Source organism: Cynocephalus volans, chromosome 16 (genome assembly GCF_027409185.1).
Source record: "Cynocephalus volans isolate mCynVol1 chromosome 16, mCynVol1.pri, whole genome shotgun sequence".
NCBI classification, from domain to species: Eukaryota; Metazoa; Chordata; class Mammalia; order Dermoptera; family Cynocephalidae; genus Cynocephalus; species Cynocephalus volans.
In genome coordinates, this window is record NC_084475.1 from 63640804 (window position 1) to 63648692 (window position 7889).

Below are 7889 nucleotides of genomic sequence, written 5' to 3' on the forward strand. Positions count from 1 at the left end.
AAAAAATTGTTTTAGTTAACTCTATACTGTCACTTTGCCCAGAAACACTCTGGAGCCACATCCTGTTTACTCTCCAGGAGTTAATGACTTTATGCATAGTTGAGAGAATTGCAGAACCAAGGCTGAGCTGGCCATCACACAGCTGGGGGTGACATCTAATGCACTTCAGCACCCAGCTGCTTACCCACCTCTCCAGGTCCCACCCAGGCTCTGGATTGTAGATGTTGGCAGGGTAAGATGAGAGAGGGAAAGACAAGAGCCAGGTCATGACTACAGTGGTGATAAATGTCTTTGGGGAATCATGAGGCAGTGTGACCTGGAAGAGGCTGAGTTAGAAGGCAACCACGCCTCCACCTTCCCGACTGCCAGTGCCCTGCTGTGCAGTTGGCAAGGTCCCTCACTGCAGTGGGCAAGGACCCATGCTGCAGAGTGCAAGGCCCCAGGGATGACAAGCCAGGCGCAGAAGCACAGCGAATACCAGGAGCTGTAGTACCAACTCTGCCCTCGTGTCTACACCACAGGGGCTGGTGAAGAAAACTGAGAGCTCACTGTGGATGTGGTTAACTATTTCATTGTATTGATTCCACTGGAAAGAGCCTGCACCCATCAGATGATGCTCATTTGCTCAATAAACAAAACTGAGCATCAAGACCTGTGAAGAAGTTCTAAGAGTCAACAGTACCTTGAAACCTTAGATTGTCAGAAATGGGACACAATCTGATGTACTGGGTTCTTGGTTACACAGATAGAAATTGCCAAATTTCTTGCATTTAGGTTACAACAGTGCCTGGCATACAATTGTTTTTTTTCAATTAAGTTCATGCAAGATACCGACACTGCATAAAACTGAGTGCCCCGACACTGACTGAAGACCCTGATGCCATCCACTAAGGATCAACTCCCTTATTATGTCAGGAATGTTACAAGTAGAATTCCTCTTGGGGGATCTCCTTTCTTCATCCATGTCTTTTTTTTTTTTTTTTTTTTGGTCTTTTTCGTGACCGGTACTCAGCCACTGAGTGCACCAGCCATTCCTATATAGGATCCGAACCCACGGCGGGTGCGTCGCTGTGCTCCCAGCGCAGCACTCTCCAGAGTGTGCCACGGGCTCAGCCCCTTCATCCATGTCTTGACAGATTTTACAAGCCCAGATTAGGCAGTTTGGGGTGTGTCAGTGGGAGACCCACTCGTTGAGGTTACTGAATATAAAACACTTTAACTTAAACAAGACCCAGTGCTGACCTCCTCCCCAGTCCACCTTTCTTTCTTCATCTACCCGTGTTTCAAGGGCCGACTCTGTAGCCATGTCTGCAACGGTCCTTGGAGAAAACTGTCAAGCAGGCCAGGGAGAAGAGGCAACCACAAAAGACTCAGTCCCTGACCTGGAAACCTCTTTCACCCCATTCTCTCCTGTGGGTAACAGAAGGCCAGATGGGGCCCATCCAATAGGGTGCACGGGTGTGCAGAGGTCCCTGTGAAGCAGAGGATGACAGTCAGGACAAACATCAACAACAGCGAAACAGAAGGCCTTGGAAGACACTAAGCAGGAGAAGATGAAATAGACGATGCAGGAATGGAGACCATCCATCCATGGGAGAAGAGTCTCTTTATCAGGACGGGTGATTAGTAGAGAAGCCTGGGCACAAGGAAGCCCAGTTCCTGCCTTAGATCCCACCAGAGAATACATCAAAAACAGAATGAGGCATTTCTTTCCATGCTTTCATGTATATAAAAGGGGGAGGGAACCAAAATATCCCGATTTCATGCTCCAGAAGGAGCCTAGGCTCCCAGCCAGGATGGGACAGTCTAGACCAAGGGTGGCAGTTCCATCCTTCCATCCTCACGCCTGCCCCGGACACTGGGTCTGGGGCTATGTTTCCTCAGGTCCGTGGACAGTTTTCCTTCACTGTCTACTCTCAAGAATACTTTTTTCAAAGAAATGTTTTCCGAAAATTCGGAATATTTCTTGGTTTTCCATATTACACATTGTCTGAAAAGGAGGTGTAATGTGAACAGGAAAATTGATTCTTCACGAATATGTTTGTTTCTCCTAAAGAAAGAGTGTTTTCTTTTTTCTCTGCTACATTTGGTGGAAGGTTCGCAAATCCCAGGCACTGGGGCTTAGATAAAAGAGGAGATCGGCTCCCGCACTCACTGGGCGCTCACTTGGAGTTTCCAAAGCTGAGCGAGGTCAAGGAGGGAGTGTGATGGGGACAAGGCACACCCCCCACCCCCTCAGGTTCCTTCATTCATCATTCTGAAAATGGTATCTTAAGGACAAATGCAAAAACCTAACAGCTTGACAAACATTTGGGCTTAAATCCATGAGCAAATCCGTTAAAGAACATGCCTCGGGACCTAGACTGATCAGTCCTTCCCTCTGCTCCGTTCTGATACTGAACTACAGACAGCCATGGGTTGGAACACCTGGGGTTACACAGGCATCCCAGAACCAGGAATGTCAAACTCAGAATCCAGGAACAGCATGAGAAAAGACACATCACATATTAGTCCATTTGTGTCGCTATAACAGACATACATGAGAGGTAGAGGGGAAAACTAACTGGTGTAGAATATTCCCCAAAGACTGTACAGTAAATGAAATCCAATTCTGAAAGCAACTCATCTATCTGTGATTTTTATTGCAAACACACTTTTGTGTTATTGGGTTTCAAAGAGAGGAAATTTACTATTTAATATGAAGTCTCAAGAAAGGACTGAATAACTATTGTATAACGATTTAAAATACCAGAAAAGAAAGATGAAGACCAGGGGACTTGGGGAAGACGGGTAAAGAGTGGGTGTGCAGGAGGCTGTGGGTGCAGAAGTGCCACGCAGGTGGCCACGTGTTGCCGGTGCTCAGGAGAAGCGGAGCAGGTCACAGAAAGACCCTTCGGTGCACACGCAGGTGCTGAAGGGAAACCTTAGAACTCCTACCTACTTTTATTTTTGTCTGAGGTGTTAGATGGTTCATAAGAACTTGCACTATGTAAACACGGACTGGCCCTGGGGCGCTCGCTGCCACCCGTCATGTTCAAGGTCCGGGCAGGAGTCCGGTGAGCGCTCTTCCTCCCCACGCGCAGGGTCTGGCAGTGCACCTCGCTCACTCACATGCTGTCAGCACCCCGCGCTCTCCCGCAGTGTGTGCACCCAGTCAAGCGGACACGCAATGTGTACAAGTGGCGTCTAGTGTTAACTAAACCGACAGTTACTACATGAGCAAGTGAGGAAAAGTTTCCTGTCTAGAAAGAATGACCAAAGTGCACTCTCATTATGCAACCACCCCGTGAAGGAGAATCTGGCCAAGGTGATGCTGGCTCTGTTGGGAGGAACTCTTCTTCGAGGCACGTGTACTGGCTCTGGAACAATTATCCAATCAGACCTGATATTTACAAAGGAGTAAAAAGCAAACGTGAAAATGATCGAGAAAGGCTTTTTAAAATTGGAATGTATGTTTTCCTCCTCCTGCCCAGGGTCTCTTCCATCTCCTGCACCACACAGGGCTCCAGAGACTCTAGTGAGTCATCGAGTCCAGTGAGGAATTTCAGCCCTTGTGCGCGGGAAGTCAGAGATCTGCTGGATCATCTCATGGGGAACAGAGGTGGCTTGAGCTTTTTGGAATCTGCCACCATCCAGCTGCTCCAGGGGGAGCTTGAAAACGTTCTTGTCCTTCAGATGGGAAAAAAGGAAGATGCTCCCAACAAGGCGCAGAACTGTGGAGGTCTTCTGCCTTATCAGGTCATGAGTCTGGACCAGGTCACAGCGAAGGGGACACAGAGAGCTGGAGAACATCGTCGTCCATGTCACCAGGGAAGAGGAAGTGTGCCTACTGGTGGGATGGAGATGCCTGGCAGGGTGAGCCTCGCCCCAGCTGCTCTCAGCACCTTCTTGCATGTGAGAATCTAACACAGAGACCCCAGGGTTTTCAGCTTTTGGACTTGTCCCAATTTTGTTTCCACTTTCTTTCACTTTGTCTTCCATTTACGAGTCTCAGATAATGTCATGGCTTCAACACTTCACTAGTGTTATTACAGTGGAAGTTCAACACGTTCATTGAAAATGTAAGAAATCTCAGTCTAGAAGGAAATATTCCAACAAATGGTAACAAATGTTGAAATAAATACCTGAAACTATACTGGAGTTGGTGAAATAAGAGAAGTTAGTGACTCTGAAGTAAGGAATGAAATAGTAAGAAATCTGGAAAAGAATGTGCATTATTTTTCTTGTGCATAGTTTTTCCTTTTTTGCAATATATTTCTTCTGGAGAGATTTCATGTAATTGATGTACTGGCAAATAATATCGATATGTTTAACATATTTAATTTAAATCATGCCATGGCTAATAACTTACAATTATAGTTTATCATTGTTTTAAATACTAGTTCTTTGATCAGTAAACTACTCAGTTTTTGTTAAGTTGCTAGGAGGAATAGACAACTAATTCAATCCTTCATCAAACTATCTAATTACTACTGATAATACAATGATTCCTGAAATTATTGGCTTTATGAACTAAGCTACTTAACTTACATTATTGTCACACTGACTTACAACAGTTTTACTGCAGGTTTCTAACACATTTCACTTTCTGGTAAAACTAGATAGGACAGGAATTCTTTTATACAACTTCTTTGTAATTTATCCTGATTTTATGAACATCATGATTCATGTGTATCCACAAATAAAGTAGTATGACATAAAAGCTGGCAAACTTACTTCAAAAAATAAAAATGTGAAACTGGATCAGAGAATTTCTTTCTGAATATTTATCATAAAGAAAAAAATTGGTCAAAACCAACTGAAAATAAAACATGGATCATGGAAATCCAGAAAGTAATGGATAGTTTGTATAATTCACCAATAAGAGGAGAATTAACAAGTATTACAGAAATCTGGAATACAAAACTTACAAAATCACCCATAATTCACAATAAAGGATTCTACACTGGAATTCCTTTCTGCTTGGTGTTTGTGTGATATTAAACCACCCCTTAATCTCTTTGAGCTTCACTTTTCTCATCAATAAAATGGGTTCCAAATATTTATATAGTTGTTATGAATATTAAATGTACTTAGCATAGTATCTTCTATAGAGTAAGGACTGAAAATATAGTAGGGGTTTTCCTATTTTTTTTCATACAAGTACAGCTGTATATGAGAATATTATTTGTCTTTCTATAAAAGCCATAGGCACTGTGTCCTACCTTTCAGTAAGCGACCTCCTCAGGAGGCAGACTAAAACCCCAGAATTCTGTTCTGAATTCTAGACAGGCTGAAAAATTGTCACTCCTCATTTCAAAGAAGTGTCCTATATATACTCAGTCAGGCAATGGCGGCTTGTATAATACCTGAGAGAGGGAAAGAACTTTCTAGAGAGAAGTGAACAGGTGTGATGTTTATCTCCTGACCCTGGCACCTGGCGCATTCCCTCCCTCACTCTCAGCATTCCAGGATACATTCCCACATCTCTGTCTTCACTTCTTTTCCAAAGTAGAAATCCCCATGGGCCTCTTGTCCTTCAGTCCCTTCGCTTTACTGCTGCTTCACACGGAGCCACTTTCTCTTCTGTTGTGGTTTCAGCTTAGTGGTTTCCCTAAAAAGCAAAACGGCACAAGTCGAAAGTGGAAGTGAAATAAAATGTCTAGGTTTTGCAGAAACATCTGCAAGAGAGGCTTTCCTTAATTTCCCTCGACGATGATGCAGCTGCAGTAACAAATGATGCAGCTGCAGCTAAAAGGAAAGAGAAAGCAGGATCGAGCTTGTGTGCAGGCCACTGACAACCCGCTCAGGGGAAGGCCGCCCCCGGTGACCTTGCCTGGCAAAGGCCGCAACCACGACTGGAGGGCACGTTTCTGGTCTATGGAGAAATCCTACCACTTCCTGATTTCTCCTTTTGGTGCAAAAAGGCTATTTCTTGGCAAGAGTAAATTCCAATTCTGTCATGAGCCTGTTTCCTTACCTTTTATCTACTACAAAAAGAACAAGTCTCTGGCTTCAGGCCAGGGCATGGACTCCTTGGGATTGAGCAGTTATAGGGACAGAGATGTATGTCCTGCATATAGCCTAGTCCATACCAGGGACAGAAATGTATGTCCTGCATATAGCCTAGTCCATACCAGGGACTTCCTAGTATCCTGGGCATGGAACTCAATGGTAATCAGAAAAAGCTCATGTTTAATAGTGCATTACAGTTTCATTCCTAATACAAGACTTCAAATATTAGCAAATGAAAGAATATTCTCACAGTCATTGTGAATAAGTATCTTGACACGTCTTCTTAGATAACAAAAGAGACAATTCCCATAAAAGTTATGGAATGTGAAATAACAATATCATTGTTACCTGGGAGCCAGTGAGGTTTATTTATTCAAATCTCTCAATTTTGGTTAATAATTTGAAAGGCATTTCTGTAATTGGCACCATTTTTTCATCAAGGCATTTCACCAGGACTGTATGTGAACTGCTGAGGTGGGGGGCGGGTCGCTGCACTGCACAAGGGTCTCCTGCATCTTTTCCTCGGTCTACACTCTCAACACTTGCACTTGCTGCTCTCACACTTGGTGTTGACCAGGACATCAGTGAAACTTGAGTGTAGCTCATTCTCTGCAGTCTTCACCTCTCCTCCAGAGGGGAGGATGGACCAATTTAGGAGATGGGCAAGGCTTGGCTTCCCAGCCTGTATCTGTTGCAACTATCCAGGGGGACAGAACCAGCAGGATATGTGTGTACAGGGAGAGAGAGATGGGGGTAGGGGAGATTGGGGGGATTCATCCTAATGAATTGGCTCACTTAATTGTATAATCTTGGCAAATCCAAAATAGGGAAAAATGCAGTTCAAGTCCAAAGGTGATCTGCTGGCAGAATTACCTCTTCTTCTAGGGAGGTCAATCTTTTCCTTTAGGCCTTCAACTGATTGGTGAATCACACATGTTATGGAGAGTACGGTTTTTTCTCAGTGTCTACTGATTCAATGTTAATCTAATAGAAAATATAGCTTACAAAACCATGTAATGTTTGATCAAATATCTGGGCATCATAGCCTAGCGACCTTGACGCATAAATTAACCATGGTAATGCCCCTCTCTAATTGATGTCCTAAGCACTTTTTAGTTATTATTTCTCTTCCATTCTTCGATGTCTATATATGATTTATATATTTTATGTAATTTTCCTACATTTTTTGTTTCTGGCACCCTGAAATCAGGCTTTAATTCATCACCTTGCCAGGAAAGTCTCTATAGCCATGCTGTGTTTCATAGGAAGATGTTAGAATTTGTGTGTATTAAACAACAACCACCATTACTTTTGTAGTTTGGCTTTCTCATGAGTGTACAATGTTACTTCAGGATTCCTCTTCCTTTGTAAAAATCTAATCCTACCATCAATTCTCCATTCCATCAGGATTTTATTATCTCTGGTGTGAGATGAGATTTTGCATTGATTTGTGTCTTTATCATGAACTAACCATCCTAGAACAATTTATGGAAAACATTTTTCTACCATATTAACATCAAATATATCTTTTATCCTAAATCTAGTTATGAGAGATAATGTAATTTCAAGAACTATATGCTTTAAAAATCTGGTTACCTGATTTCTCACTGTCACACTGTTTTTAGTATTATTATTGTAATCTCAGTTCATTTTCTAGTGGAGATAGACATGCCAAGAATTCTTCTTCTGTTCTTTCACATTATTATGGAAAAATTCTTATTTAAATTTATATTTCATCTGGAATGTAGAGCATCCACTTCATGAAAATCATAGGCTCTTGGCTACGCACAAATAACCAAACTCCAATTAATATAATAGTATGAGACAATTCTTCCATAAGAGGGAAGAGGAAAACTTAATCCGGAAATTTCTTTCCCAAATATCTAAAATAAAGA